The 17,197-nt window shown below is 38.3% G+C and overlaps 1 protein-coding gene across 3 annotated transcripts in view; it reads right to left on the bottom strand.

The window, feature by feature from the left end:
* LRRC4C (leucine rich repeat containing 4C) overlaps window positions 1–17,197 on the bottom strand; it is a 1,007,170-nt gene that overhangs the window by 359,960 nt on the left and 630,013 nt on the right. For all 3 annotated transcript variants that reach the window (XM_038407809.2, XM_038407817.2, XM_043516293.1), the window contains one exon: window positions 8,699–8,832. The gene's annotated coding sequence lies outside the window, so the exon portion shown is untranslated. The remainder of the gene's footprint in view (window positions 1–8,698; window positions 8,833–17,197) is intronic.

A 17,197-nucleotide genomic window follows, 5' to 3' on the forward strand; every position in this document is an offset into this window, starting at 1 on the left:
TTGACATGAAGACAGTCTGGATGGAAGCGGATAGGAAAGGTTGTTATCTTAGAGATATTATCCAACCATCATCTCATGACCTGGAGGAGAAAAAACAAACAAACAAACAACGTGCCATGGTAGGTCAGGTTTTTGAGAGCAAGGAGATTCTGCTCAAAATCAAGGCACAAATACTTTAGAAAAGATTTCTATAAAGGAGGATGTAAAGATATTGGTTAGATTTAGATGAACCCTTGACAAACTGAAATTTCAGATTGAAAAAGCATTTGGTCATCAAAACTGAAGGCAGAGGTTAATGGTTTTCTGATAGTAATAGTATGTTTTGCATACACACAAACATGAACAGAAACATTCACATATTTCTGTATAAAAGTAATGGTGTATATGTCAATCAATATGTTTACAAGAGCAATTAGGGTAGCTGGGCTATTTATAGTTATCATGAAAGGTGCTGGATTGACAGCCTTGGTCACTGAAATTCTCTATTTATCCAAGCACAGCATAGGCAACGGCACTGCTAATTTTTCTTGTGCCAATATGGCTCAACACTTATGTGTAAGCACAAACACTGGGAAGAAGATATTACCTCACTATCCATTCCTCCATTTGGCCTCTCTGCTGAGACTAGCAGCAAGGGCCAAACTAGTGTCAATTATGTATGATGATTATTTTTGTGATGTGAACATCCCACTCATCTGAAACTGGAGTGAGCCCCACTAACTCTTTAACAAAGGTCACTGAATAACTATCGTTAGTTATAACTATTTATTACTATTTTGCTGGAGGCAATAGGGGGTGACCGAATGGGAAAAATTTCTGTATCCATACCTTTCCCTTGGGCAATCCAGTGCCTCAGAATAATTTTAAATACATGGCCATTTTAAAACATATGTCCCTAAAATAGCATATAACACAAGAACGGATTTTCAAAAGGTACTGAGCACTTACAGCTCCTGTTGACAATAGCTGTATTTGTGGATGATCAGCACCTCTGAAAATCAGGCCAATTACTCTACAATTACAAAGAAAAAACAGTGATAAAACTGAACTTCCTAACCAAAAACATCCTCCTAGAAGAGCAAGCTATATTAGCTCAGGCCAGCAAAACATTTGTTCGCACTTTACCTTCAATTCCTTATATTCTCAGTCCCACACTCTTGCAAAGCTCAAGAAATACCTAAGTCTACCAAGGTTTTACTGACCGACGAGGCTCTAAAAAAATCCATGATTATTTTTGGCATTTGTTATTGTATGTGACCTTTACTTCCCAGGTAGGGATATTATTACCTGGCTACACTGTACATTTCCCCACAGGATATTACCATTCATATGTCAGTCTTGCTCAGAGGTCTGCCTTATACAGGTCGTACAATTCATCACAGACCTCCAATATTAAGTGAGAATGGTATATCTTGTATTTATATGGAGGTTTGTTTCTTATTTTCTTTACAATGAATTTCCTCAAGCCTAATTTCAGTGTTCAAAAATATAATATGTATTAGATAATTTAGATCAGTAATATCTGTAAATTTAAAAAAATCTAAACCACATTTATTAAATCAAATATAGGAACCAAGTCAGTTAAAGTAATCTTCTAGAAAGGCACTTCCTACCCTTACAACAACATAGATCATATGTGGTCATTTTTACATGATAAAGTCCATTTATCATGCACCTTTAAACCCCTCACTTGCACTTTGTCCAGTAATCTCTCTTTACAGTGTCTACTTCGAACCTTCTGAGCAGCCTCAAACCATTGTATTTTAAAACAGTATGCCAGAAAAAGTTTCATGCTCTTCCCCTTAACTGTGGAATTTCTCCCTAACCTTATAGTTATCCAAGGTCCTAGCTTGGAAATCAGCAATCATGTATTCAGGAGATTTACATCCCATAACTCTGCAGAGCTAGAAATACGGGGAAGAGGAGATTCCCTTTCTTCAACTGAACACCTTTGCTCTCTATATCCCTGGGTAGGCCCAAGATATTACACCTGAATAGATAATCTATTTCCAGTTATTTTTAGAGGATTATAAAACATGTGAATTAGAATTTCCCTCTCCCTAAAGAGCCTGTACACTTGCACTCATGGTAACAAGGCAACCTGTAGGCAGCCACATATGAAAGGTAGTCACAACAAATGAATGAACAAACAAACAATGCTCAAAAATATTTATAAAAATAGTTTTGATGTAGAATGTGGCACACAGACTATAGGAGTTGTGTGGTGTCATATGAAGCTTGAAGTGACACTTGTTTGAAGTGACCTGCACAACTGATTTTTAGATGCTAATATTGTGTGTGTGTGCAATCTAGGAGAAATAGAGTTTGAGTCACCCAGAAACAAAAATGGAAGGCATTAGTAACTATTTTTTCTATTCACAATATTTGATTTTTTCTTATCTCTTGTACAGTGACAACAGTTCTGAGTAGTAATCTCTTTGGTGCAAGGACTGTGTCTTCATATATGTTTGTACATCATATAACACTTTGGAGCCCAGACAGTGATCCCAGATCCTACTCCAATATCAATTTTAAATAATTATTGTCACCTATTAACAGCAATCACTCAGGGATAGAAATATCTTAGTTACTGTGAAAGTTGCTAATTACATCATGCAGTGTTTACTGTGATAACTTGGAAACACATTAAGCCCACCGCTGAACTACTCAGGCATGGCATAGACTTCAGTGGAATTTCATCCAATCATACTAAGGCTGCCTTTTCCAACACAAAATCAAAAATAATAAAGATGACTGCAACATTCCACCATGGTTTGGAAAATACAAAGGCAGCCAGAAGAAAAGTAACAAGTTTAGGGGACAGAACCTCAGAATGGGAATGAAAGTGGGAAGAACAGCTGGAAGAATCCAGAGGAGCTTTCATGTATTTATATATTTTTAATTATTAGTATTTATTTTCTAATGTTACAAAAGTAAAAGTGAATAATTATTGCTTGGTTTACCTTAACAGTCTATGATTTTCTTCTTCCATACACTGTACCATGTGGCTGGCGGGCTAACTAACTAGCTAACAAACAAAAACAAAACAAAACAAAGAAGTCCTCTTGCTGACTATTAATAGGGTTCACCATTTCATCCCTTTATCAAATATGTTTAGTAAATGGCTTCCTGTGGTTATGAGGTTTCTCCTGTCCTGTGCAAACTGGAAAACATCCATCCCACAGTATGCCACCATGAAAATATTTTGCATCACCGGCTGGATTGCCACTGTAAGAAATTCTCAGTGTGTCATTATATTGGAATGTTTGCCAAGCCACACAGAAAAGTAAATTTCACTGTAAGTTATTTTGGGGTTACAGAGCTCAGCACCCATATTATGTCTTCTTCACAATTTTCCTTTTATGGTGAGTCCTATTGATGTTCCTAATTACTAGCCATTAAAGGTATATTCATGCTTTGTCTTAGAACTGAAACCACTAAAATGTACCCATGCACCTTCTATATTACCATAAGGACACACATGCACACAGATTTAGGCTGACATTTGCAAAGCCACCCAAGAGTTTTAGACTCACAGAGTCCATTAATTTGTATTGTACTATGAAAATCTCACCTTCATGACATTAAAAAAATCTAATTTATATGAAGAGGGCACTCTGCAAGGTTAAAAAAGACAGAATATCTCTCTCTTGGGCTACTGCTCTTGCGGATATTTTGTCAGCAAAAGGATTATTTTAGATATTTCTTAAAGTAAGACTTCTGATATGACATAACTGATGGACATCTGAAGCATCTTCAGGATATTTCAGTTTTTTCAGTCATAATCTGAATTTGAGAGATAAATAAGAGTTCAGAATTGAAAGAAAGAAAGAAAGAAAGAAAGAAAGAAAGAAAGAAAGAAAGAAAGAAAGAAAGAAAGAAAGAAAGAAAGAAAGAAAGAAACCAAAACATGAAAAGCTCAACTGTTGTCAAGCTTCATTATGAACCCAAAACATAGGCAAGGTTTGCCAGAGGTTTTCAAACTATATAGGTGAACATGGTTTCATTATTGAATGATCTCTCTCCCAGGGAAGAGGATTCAAGGGAGGCAGTTATGGTTCCAGGTGAAACTGGGGAAAACATGATGGCTCTGGCAACACTTTGGATTTGTTTGATAATGTTTGAATCAAATACCTCCAAAAGAAACTCAAAAGATGTGAGCTCAAGAGAACTCACACTAAAGAATGTTTGAACAATCCCCCTTGAAATTTAAAGTGCTGAGTTTCAAAGTGACACTGATTGAGTTTAGCTTGGAATATGTATTGAGAATTTATCCCAAAAATGAAGCTGAATTTCTGCTTTCATTTACACTGATTATATAAAGAGTAACTTCACTGAGCTAGAGAGTTTAATGTTGATCTGGAATTAAGTTATACTAGTATAAATTATGAGCAGATTTTAGCTGCAAGCATTTAGACTCTCAACCTCCTACTTCCTGTTTTCTCTTTACCTTTTTCTTCCTTCAAAGTCAATAGTAGTATGGCATTTTCTGTCTCAGACATCTACAATTCAGTAACCACTGAGGCACCATAAAAAATAATGAGGTTTATACTAGCTCTGAGAACTGGGAGCTGTTGCTAAAATAGTCTTCTTAACTCCACTGGTTGGAAAGGGCCTTATATTCATGGCCAGGTAAGTTTCCCTATTCAGAGTATATTCTGCTCGGGGTAATGAATTCCTAATGGATAAAGACAAATAGTTCCTGAACCAATTTAGAATAATCTAAGAGATGAATCCCTAGGCCATCCAAAGTAAATTAATTCAGCAATGTGATCAATGTGTTTCTTAGATAGTATCTGTAACTATTTTTTTCAGTGTTTCATTGAAGATTTTGGGGCTATATTATCTGGGTTACAATGCCAATAAATAGAGAATAATTAGTTTGAACTAACAATTAGCATTTGTAGTATACCTGAAACTACTGGCATAAGTTCTGCTTGTCTCACAATGCAATACTCACATGGAGCCTAATCCTCAGATCTTTACTCAAAGAAATTCACTGCAATTTTGCCTATGTAAAGAGAGGGTGAAATATCGTAACATCTTTAGGACTTGGGCAGAGTAGGTTCAATTAATTTTCCAGGCATAACATAAACTGTATTGAAAATTAAATGTATTGATACATTGTACAAGGGAGATGTGTGTGTGTGTGTGTGTGTGTGTGTGTGTGTGTGTGCACGCCAAAGAGTACTTGGAGTTTTAGCCCTTTCTTCCCTGGAGAAAGGTAATTTACCCAGACTTTTGAGAGTCAATGCTAAATACGACCCCTCAGAGAAAAATGCCTACAGCACACCTCTTCATCTTCTGAGATGATGGAACAGACTGATATAACTCACCCAAAGGGCTCTCTGAAACATTTCTAAGATGGAGGAAATCTTGCCAAGCGACTGGTAGGTGGGCCAATTCTTAAAAGGAAGAGTTTGTTGTTTCATTTTTCAGGGCAACTTATAATGGCCTTGCTTTTCTTTTCAAAAGATATGAAAATTCTCTAGAAAGGGAGTTTTAAAACTTTTAGTTCCCCTAGGATAGCCCACATAAGGAGAATAATACTCTGTGTGTGTGTGTGTGTGTGTGTGTGTGTGTGTGTGTGTGTGTGTGTGTGTGTGTGTGTGAAAATTGTTAAGAAGGAATGCGGTTAAAACCATACTGGAGTAGCACTGACTAACTGATGGATGTAAACATCAGTTCATAGTTGTATTTCTTTAAAATTAAAATGTGTTACAAGTCCAAGTTTTCTTTATAATTACAGTGGAACCTGCTTAGAATGAATAGGGATATGGGGAACTTCATTTAGAGTGATGATGGTCCATGGAACAACGGCTTCATTATAAGAGTGTTTATTTCTTTCTATCCATCTTAAATATTGTAAGTGCAACCAGTTTGTTGTTACCTAGGACTTTACAGTTGTTACTATGGCCCCTCAAAATTTCTTAGTGGTTGAGAGATAGGATGTTCCTTTTCTAAAAGCTTAGGACCCTACTACTTGAGCTGAAGAAGAATCTCCCTTAATGTTAGCAATATACAACACACCTCCCTTAGGAATCTTAACTTCCTTAAGCACCTCAAGAAATATTGCCTTGGAATCATGGACTTATTAAAATCCATTAAAAGTCTGAGGGGTTCCACCCTTAGAGGTGCTCATCATCCTCCAACACCCATGCAGTTCCATGAGATGTTGAGGTTAGCATAGACATTTTCATGGTGAGGTCAAGGCCACTGGTTTCCCATTCTTTATATTTTATAGCCTAAGTGTGTTGCCCATAAAAAAAAGCTCAGGCAGGGAAGAATTCTTGGGAGAAGAGAGCAGGCAACTGACTGAAGTAGCAAAGCACACAAATAGAAAAGCAAGGCTCCATCATAGCAGGAAGGTGACAAGCATTTTGCCTGAGGCATTTCCTCAAGAGAAAAAGAACTGGAAATATTACAGTGCACAGCAGAGTTTTATTTAATTTTTTCTCCACAGGAGTGAAAAGAACCACACACAAAAATCAGTCCACTCTCCATTACCATCCTCATTCATTCGTCTCACTTCTTTAGCTTTGGGAATTATCTTTAAAAGTTCATCATTCTTAGGGGTTCATTTACTGTACCTAAATTCTAAGCCAGTTGATATAAAGCAAATATTTACTCAGCTTCATCCCTACCAGCAGTACTGAAAAGTCCTTGATTTCATTGTGTTTAAACACTAATTGATGTTTCCAAAGAGTCTCTTACCACAGTCCAAAATATGTGAGAGTCACTATTGTACTTAGTGGGATACTTTGCCAGAAATATAATGTATAAACTTTCAACGGCATTGCATGCTCCATAACTAAACAACTTATCTTCCTTTGCTCTCAGCTTCATTGCTATGTAATTATGCACCTATGATATGAGGTGTGTATATATGTGGGTGGCAGAACTTTATTTAAGAAGCCTATGGGACATAAAATTGATTCCAAACAGGGTGGTGGTGGTTGTTGTTTATTTCAAACTATTCCTTTACTAGCCTGTTGCCAATAGTGCTCTGTCATGGTTTATAGTGATTCCTTACTTTTCACTAATTACTTTAAAATATTTCTCCATTAGTCTCTTTATTTCTATTTATTCCCACATGTTTCTGAAATCCTTTAGTTAAGAGAGAGGACTGTTCAGCTTACTATCTCAGACTCCTTCGTATTGCTTAGTGCACACACACACAAAAAACAAACTCATAAGCACTGAGGGCTCCCTCTAATAGAAGCAAACAATAATTATGCCTGATCCTCCCCTGCCTTAAAGTTTGAATAGTCATTTATCTCTGTGCAAAGTAAATATAAATTGCTACTATTCTGACCTGATGTTATATCTGTGAAAAGTGGGTGCAGTGTAAGTGATTATACAAGCTGCTAGATGAGTGGTTCCCAAACTTGTTCCGCCACTTCTGCAGGGAAAGCCCGTGGCGGGCTGGACTGGTTTGTTTACCTGCTGCATCCACAGGTTTGGCCGATCGTGGCTCCCAGTGGCCGCAGTTCGCTGCTCAGTATGTACAGCGGTGGCCAGTACATCCTTCGGCCCGCGCAGCTTCCAAAAGTTCCCATTGGCCTGGAGCAGTGAACCGCAGCCACTGGGAGCCGCGATTGGCTGAACCTGCGGATGCGGCAGGTAAACAAATCAGCCCAGCATCCACGGCTTTCCTTGCACAAGCAGTGCAACAAGTCTGGGAACCACTGTGCTAGACAGTGAAGTGACAGGTATACTGTCTTTAAGAGGTTTCTGTAGTTAAAGGATTAATTATCATTATTATTATTTTATTGTTATTATAATAAAATATTATTTTTATGTTTTGTATTACCATAGCACCTAGAAACCCTAGTCATGGACCATGACCCCAGAATAGTAGAGTGTCCTAAAATCATCATATTATGCTTGTTCTGATACCATGCCCCACACCCTACCCAAAAACTACATACAAGTTTGCATGAATTCTGTTGAATAATATTCATATTTCTGAATGAAGAACTCTGGTTAGGACCAAACTGAAAACCACTCCCATTAGCGATGGGTAATGTTGGTTATGACAGATCTAGCACTAAACAAAGTTGAGAAATTCTGGTTTGTAGACTCCCGTATTCTACAGGGTTGTGTGTGTTATTTCTCTCGACACAGCATATACCAGTGCATGTTTCTGAGGTCACCACAGAGCTCAGAGGAAGTCATGTGATTTGAAAACTCCACATATGACTTTGAATTACCTCCCCGTAATGATTAGAATGCAGCAGCGTCTATGTCAGCCTAACAGAAAACATCTTCATTTCACTGCAGCACTGAGCTGCCAAAGACAGCCTCTCAAAAAAAAGATGACTTTCCAAAACACTTTGTTCTATGTTAATGATACAATTGGCACCCAGACACAGAACACAGAATGCTGTCAGCAAAACAGAGCACATTTGCAAAATTTATGCAGATGAATCCTAAGCACTTCAACCTCTTGTTGTTTCGGCTCCCAGTGAGATGCTTAAAAATATCACATTGAGGGTCAATTGGAATCCCATCACAGGAATAAATCACCAATACCACCATCATTTTTCACTTCTTGAAAATAAGAAAAAAATATGATTGCAGTGATCAAGACTTTAGGTAAACACAGTGATGTGTGGGATGGAGATGCCAGATCTAATTAAACATACAACATCAGTACATCTTAAGGGTGTATGAAAGAAGATGACTTTCAGTTTACCTGTAGTCGATCATTCATTGGACAATTCTCTTCTTTGCCAAAGTGGATTCCACTTCCTTTCTCATTGGCATGTCATGTTGTTAGGATATTTCCTATCAACAAACTTCACGGTCCATTCCTGCTCCCCTGGTGACCTGTGTGAAAAAGGGGATAATAAAAATAAATAAGAATTGCACTTTACGTATACAGAGCTTTTCATCCTGATGGACCCCAGAACCCTTTCAGTCTGTAAGTGTGGAAATCTCCTAACCCACTACTGAAATGCAGATGCCTCTGGAATGAAATCAGCAAGATTACTTTGACATCAGCTGTATCTAACTTTTTTTTAGGACAGGAAATGAAAAATAACTCCTTCAATTTGAAGTACAGTTTTATGTTTATTGATTAGTTTTCTTAAAAGCAGAGCTGGATCAAGATTTCCTGCTCCCCCACACCTGCAGTTCCGCCCCTGTTCCACCCATGGTCGTACCACATTCCTCTCCACATTGTGACCCAGCAACCCGTTTGCTCCTTTCTGCCCCTCCGCCCCTACTATGGCCCCAAGCCTGGAGAAACTCTATCCCCCCACCACAGCCCTAGGGCCACAGCGGGGAAAGCTCCCCCAGCCCTGAGATCAGGCAGGGAGCGAGAGCTTCTCAAATCCCAGAGCCACTGCCAATGTTCAGGCATTGGGGCTTCCTGCGCCACCCCCACACTTCTGCCAGAGAGCAGGGGCTTCCCCCGCCCTGCGCAGTGCTTCTGGCAGGACTCCAGGCTTCTGCCATTTTGCAGCAGATTTCAGCAGTGGGCGGGGGGTTCAGTTTTTCCAAGGCTCCTGGGAATGAGCCCCGTCGGTCCATTGGATAATCTGCTACTGCAAACCTGTGCTGTATGGAGCTTGGCAAGAAGGGCTATGCACTTGGCAATGGCAGGTGGCTCTTACATATGTGTGTATTTTTGGCAGGAAATCATATCAGATACATCATACAATACAGTTGCAGAAAGAGACTTAAAGAACAGACTTCTTCATTCTATTGGAATTCCCCCATGATTTCAACAATTTCCATCCTACCATCAACCTCAGCCTGGACAAGTCCACACAAGAGATCCACTTCCTGGACACTACGATGCTAATAAGCGATGGTCACATAAACACCACCCTATATCAGAAACCTACTGACAGCTATTCCTACCTACATGCCTCTAGCTTTCATCCAGATCATACCACTCGATCCATTGTCTACAGCCAAGCTCTACGATATAACCGCATTTGCTCCAACCCCTCAGACAGAGACAAACACCTACAAGATCTCTATCATGCATTCTTACAACTACAATACCCATCTGCTGAAGTAAAGAACAGATTGACAGAGCCAGAAGAGTACCCAGAAATCACCTATTACAGGACAGGCCCAACAAAGAAAATAACAGAACGCCACTAGCCTTCACCTTCAGTCCCCAACTAAAACCTCTCCAACGCATCATCAAGGATCTGCAACCTATCCTGAAGGACAACCCATCACTCTCACAGATCTTGGGAGACAGACCAGTCCTTGCTTACAGACAGTCCCCCAACCTGAAGCAAATATTCACCAGTAACCACACACCAGACAACAGAACCACTAACCCAGGAACCTATCTTTGCAACAAAGCCCATTGCCAACTCTGTCCACATATCTATTCAGGGGACACCATCATAGGGCCTAATCACATCAGCCACACTATCAGAGGCTCATTCACCTGCGTATCTACGAATGTGATATATGCCATCATGTGCTAACAATGCCCCTCTGCCATGTACATTGGTCAAACTGGACAGTCTCTATGTAAAAGAATAAATGGACACATATCAGACATCAAGAATTATAACATTCAAAAACCAGTCAGAGAACACTTCAATCTCTCCGGTCACATGATGGCAGACCTGAGAGTGGCTATCCTTCAACAAAAAAACTTCAAAATCAGACTCCAACAACTGCTGAATTAGAAATAATTTGCAAACTGGATACAATTAACTTAGGCTTGAATAGAGACTGGGAGTGGATGGGTCATTACACAAAGTAAAACTATTTCCCCATGTTATTTCTTCCCCCACCCCACCCCCCACTGTTCCTCAGACGTTCTTGTTAACTGCTGGAAATGGCTCACCTTGATTATCACCACAAAGGTTTTCCTCCTCCCCCCCCCTTCCTGCTGGTAATAGCTCATCTTAAGTGATCACTCTCCTTACAGTAAAAAGAAAAGGAGTACTTGTGGCACCTTGGAGACTAACAAATTTATTAGAGCATAAGCTTTCGTGAGCTACAGCTCACTTCATCGGATGCATTTGGTGGAAAAAACAGAGGGGAGATTGATATATACACACACAGAGAACATGAAACAATGGGTTTATCATACACACTGTAAGGAGAGTGATAACTTAAGATAAGCCATCACCAGCAACGGGGGGGGGGGGGGGGAAGGAGGAAAACCTTTCATGGTGACAAGCAAGGTAGGCTGGATACAATTAACTTAGGCTTGAATAGAGACTGGGAGTGGATGAGTCATTACACAAAGTAAAACTATTTCCCCATGTTATTTCTCCCCTCCACCCACCCCCCGCTGTTCCTCAGATATTCTTGTTAACTGCTGGAAATAGCCTACCTTGCTTGTCACCATGAAAGGTTTTCCTCCCCCCCCCCACTGCTGGTGATGGCTTATCTTAAGTGATCACTCTCCTTACAGTGTGTATGATAAACCCATTGTTTCATGTTCTCTGTGTGTGTATATATCAATCTCCCCTCTGTTTTTTCCACCAAATGCATCCAATGAAGTGAGCTGTAGCTCACGAAAGCTTATGCTCTAATAAATTTGTTAGTCTCTAAGGTGCCACAAGTACTCCTTTTCTTTTTGCGAATACAGACTAAGACGGCTGCTACTCTGAAACCTCTCCTTATAGTGTGTATGATAAAACCCATTGTTTCATGTTCTCTGTGTGTGTATATAAATCTCCCCACTGTATTTTCCACTGAATGCATCCAATGAAGTGAGCTGTAGCTCACGAAAGCTTATGCTCAAATAAATTTGTTAGTCTCTAAGGTGCCACGAGTACTCCTTTTCTTTTTTGCCTCATTCTATTGACAGTGTATAAATTACAGGTCTGTAGCATATTACTAACATCACACTAACAACCCTTTTTTCTTCAGATCATCAGTTTATATCATGGAGAATCAGGTTTGATCATTGACTGACCTTATTATCATAGCTTGCTCTAGTGGAAATATTTATGAACTCTATTAGAATTCTTCATTCAGTTTCCTCTATTCATTGTTGATTGCTACTGACACTTTGTAGTTTCTACTGGAAGAGCTGTATCCCCTGTACCCATTGCTCTAAAACCTGGTTGCTAAATGGAACTCACAGGAACCAGTTTATTATTTGCAACAGGCATTTTCACTAAGGTATAGCTTAAAAAATATGTTACTTGTTAAATTTACTCAGTTGTCTACTTGGGCAGCCACTCTTCTATTCACAACGGGAGAAATCATCTGCCATAACAAACAAGGAAGATTTATGGTAGGAAAATAGCTCAGTGAGGAAGGGGGTATGTCCAAGAATATTCATGATTACATCAATTCATAGGCCACACCACATGCTATCCTATCCTACCCATATATAAAGAGCAGCTGCTGCAAAGTTTACTTACATTCTATGGCTTGGGGGACAAGATTCTCCCAAAAACTGCTCCTGCAGACAACCAGGCTCTGCACATGGACCAAGATTTGGTCCCATGTTAGTATTAACATTTCAAACATTCCGCTTACATTTGAAACCAAAGCAAAAAGTGAAGCCAAGGAAAGGTTATTAGAAAATGATCCTGTAATATATATTATGTTTAATGGAAAATTATGAGAGACAATGTGCCAGCAGGGAACAGGAAGGTATATTTCATCTTTCAATATTGTTTAATTAAAGCATAAATTAATTTCAAATCTTTTATTACATGTATCTGCCATCAGTATTTCATCTCCCGTAAGGATGTTACACAGCATCTCTGACAAATGCACACAAATGAAGAATAGAAATAGATCAGATACAGTCCTGACTTCCAAACAAAATCACAGATTTTCCTTTCCTAGAGTAAGATATTAAATTCTGGTATAAAGATATTCATCATTGTCCCTTGATATTAAGAATGCCAAAGTGATGGGGAGATGATACTTTCTTTGCTTGAATGAAAACAAAGAAACCTCCTTTTAGTTTGAGATTTTCAGGTCTGGTCTCCAGGAAGACAATTCCTGTCCTCAATCTCTTAATTAATGAATATCACCAAGATAAATAGCAACTAACAATCTGGAGTTAACAATATGTTAAATAATCATGCTAACTTTGTAACATGAACTCAAGTTAATTGAGCTATTGTGACATTATGATAAGCTTTTCATTATTTTTTATACTTCATGTGTATAGTGGTCACTATTAAGTCATCTTTTATCCACAGTTATCATGCCTTTGCCCAAAAATTAAGAGGAGGAATGATCTAGTGGTTAAGGCACTGTGCTGGGACTCAGAAAATATGTTTTCAATTCCTAGTTTTGTCACTGATTTCCTATGTGACTTTGGGAAAGTTGCTTAGTTTTTTTATGCTTCAATTCAACACCTGTAAAATGGGAATAGTAATACTTCCTTTCACCCATCCGTTGTCCAACTTCTTCATTTGGACTGTAAACACTTTGGGGTAGGGCCTGTGTGTTACAATGGATTTGTAAAATGCCTGGCACAACAGTGGCCTCTAGACACCACCGCCACCACCACCACCACCACAACAAATCCTTCTTACTGTTACTCTAGTATTATTTGATCAATGTAACTTAGCATATGTAACTAAGCACTCAGCAATGGTGTACAGCTGCAAGTTCATTTACTAGATAATTTGACAAGTTTCAGAGTTGCAGCCGTGTTAGTCTGTATTTGCAAAAAGAAAAGGAGTACTTGTGGCATGTTAGAGACTAACAAATTTATGCAATGCAATGCATCCGATGAAGTGAGTTGTAGCTCACGAAAGCTTACACTCAAATAAATTTGTTAGTCTCTAAGGTGCCACAAGTACTCCTTTTCTTTTTTTTTAGATAATTATGAACTATTAGTAAAGAATTAGTAAAGGATTACTAAATCCAGGCAGTAAAGATTACCAGCAAGTGGGAATTGTTGACCTTTTAATGGCCACGTGTAAACATATGCCTATTTTAAAAAACAAATCAAGATCAAATCTAGTTTTTGTGAGGGGGGCTTGGTTTACTACGTTTCATATTTGTGAAGAGTATATGGGACCTTCTTTCAGGAAATGAGTAAAATCAAAATTCAATATCAATCTTGAAAAACATCTGAAAATACTACATAGTGATCCTAATACTACAAGAACCCACTAACCAGACTTCTAAACTATCAAGTTAAGGGTAAGAATAGCTCAGATAATAGTAATTTTAAATTGGACTAACTAACTGTAGCTAGATAATTGATTGCATCCTGAATGCATTTTATATTTGGGAATAAAAAATATAACCTCAAAACTATCTTGGTTTGTAGGGTAGGGGTAGCCTTGATTATGTAGAAAGGGGATAACATTTCATAATCTGCAGGGCAGGATTGGAACTTTGTGGCTTTCCAGGGTATGACAGGGACCATGTACGTCTTTTTATAGGAAGGGAAGGGACTCTATACCCAATTGTCTTGCTTTGAAAACCAGATTATTCCATACTTTCTTTCCAGTTTCAGTGATTAAAGATAGAATATTATTCTTAAGAAAGGTATTGTGCATTCTGGGTTTCAATCTCTTGCTCATATTTCCGGTTCTGTTTTCTTTAGAAATGTTTTCAGCCTCAAGAAAATCACAAAGCCAGTTTCCATCGTTGTTTATATCCCCTTTTAATTTCCATAGAAACTTATTTTGAGATACATAGAAAAAATACAATTGAATTTAAAGTCTCTATAGCAAATTTCCTGAAACTGGCTTTCAATGTCACCTATATTACACTTGGAAAGTGCTACTAAAGTGAGCACTTAAATATCCTTAACCTCAAAACAGATACTTCATGGCTCATTTCTCCTTCTCTTGCGTTCCCAGAAACTCAGCTCCTAATTCTGCTTTTCCAGCTGGTCAAGTGTAGCAGTCTTTGAGGAAAGACTGACCTTTCATCCATCTGCAGCACACACACGGTTTCTTATTTTTTTTAAGTGGGAAGGGGTTTATAACACATACCACTCTCCACTGTATTTCAATCAAAACCTGTCATCCAAATCACTTTAGCTCACTTTGTAGCCCCTTGCATTTCAGATTCTGATTGGGCTATGCTTTCTGGCAGTTTGACAAGGGGATGTGATCCATCAGCAGCTTCTATTTTCTGCTTTATAAACATTGATGTCTCAATATGAATCTCACTTGGGCTCATCTTTTAACCAGCTCTGCCACAGAGACTATGTTGTTTGGAAAGGCTGAAGTATTCATCTTTCCCTGTTTTATATTTAAATAGAGTAAGAGGCAATAGCTGTACCTTCATATTCCCTACAGAAATACTTGGCCACATGCTGCTTTTGGGTCACCCTGGTGTAAACTGAGAGAAACTCCATTGTATTATGTTCTCTGATTAATCGAGTTTTAGATTTGAGTTAGAGACATGGAAAATCTAGAATTGTGTGTGTGTCTGAAAATTACAAATGTGGATTATCCAAAACACTAATAAATAAAATAAAATAAAGCAACAAACAATATATAATCTTTTATGAACTTTTCCAGAACATATATATATGGCACTACATTACCCATGAGCATTCATCTAATATAGGGCATCTGGTTTTCACTACGGTCTTGCTTGTTTTATGAAATTAGGTAATTTTTTTTCCAAGTTAAGTTCAGGAGACACATGGTCAAATTCAAACAAGTTGTAGTAGACTCAGTGGGATTTAAACCCATGATTCTTATAAGTATTACTTTCTTGGTTTTACTAACAGCTCATGCAACCTTCTGGAATTGTCACAGTTATAAAACTTGCATTAAATACACACTTCTTTCTCTTTTCTAGACATGGAAAAAGGATTAAACTTGTTTCTTAGCACTCAAATTTCAACAAGGGCATTTAGCATAATCATCCATGCAAATTCAATCAATTAGTTTCAGCTGTAAGCTCTCTTTTATTCTATTTAATGTTGAGTGTTTCCCTTTTTGATCCCTTTTCTATTTATATTGATTAGTCACAGTAACTTAAAAAAAAGATAACCTGAAAAACAGAAATTAAAAAAGGCAAAAGAAAACCCTTGAAACTCACTCTTTTCATCTTTCCATTTCAAATAATAAAATCATAAAAGTTAGAGACTGAAAAGATCAATTAGAGTATCAACCCCATGTCCCTGGCCAATGCGGGTGTCCATCCCACCTAGAACCAGATCTCAAGGTGTCATCTTGGCATGTAATAGCAGCTGTCCCTTGTTAGGAGGCCTGCTGCTGGTCAGTTTCTGTTGAAGTTATGGACCTACACAGAAAAATAGCCCTCAGAGGAGACAAGCTTCTTCTTATTCCATCTTCATGCCTGCAAACATAACATTTCATGCTCTCCATACCAATCAATTGCAAAGATAGTAGTTTTCAGAGTAGCAGCCGTGTTAGTCTGTATTCGCAAAAAGAAAAGCAGTACTTGTGGCACCTTAGAGACTAACAAATTTATTAGAGCATAAGCTTTCGTGAGCTACAGCTCACTTCAGTATGAGAGTTCATTTGTGTGCTTACTAAAGGATGTTCTTTAATCATGTGATAAACACCTCTGGTGGAGTAGAATGTGAAAATCATGCAAATTTGGAATGCACACTGACAATATAAAAATTGTCTCATATGTGTACAGCATAGGAATACAGGACATAGGACTGGAAGGGACCTCCTGGGTCATGAAGCCCAGTCTCCGGCTATCTCAGCAACTCTGTCAAATAATCATACTTATAAACTCATCAAGCTCCATCTTAAAACTAGTTAGGTTGTTTGCCCCCATTACTTCTATTGGGAGATTGTTCCAGAACCTCACCACTCTAATGGTTAGATTCTTTCTTAGTTCCAGCGTAAATTTATTTATAGCCAGTTTATAGCAATTTATTTTTGTGCTAATATTGTCATTTAGCTTAAACCCTCTTCTTCCTCTCTCTGGTGTTTAGCCCCTTGATGTATTTATGGGGAGCAATATGTGGGTTTTAAATTTGCAGTTTCCAGAAGTCTTCAGTGAAGTGGACAACTAGAGAATTAGGGTGACCAGATGTCCCAATTTTATAGGGACAGTCCTGATATTCGGGTTTTTTTTTTATATAGGCACCTATAACTCCCCAATGCATGTCCTGATTTTTCACACTTGCTATCTGATCACCCTATAGAGAACAGATTAACTGACTCAAACGCAGGTTTATAAACTATATTTTTTGGATGGTGCATAGCATGGCTGCTTCCTCATTATCATTATTCTATTTGAATACCTTTTCTTACAATTGCTTTGAAATGGATTATTT

Source organism: Dermochelys coriacea, chromosome 6 (genome assembly GCF_009764565.3).
Source record: "Dermochelys coriacea isolate rDerCor1 chromosome 6, rDerCor1.pri.v4, whole genome shotgun sequence".
Lineage (NCBI taxonomy): Eukaryota > Metazoa > Chordata > Testudines > Dermochelyidae > Dermochelys > Dermochelys coriacea.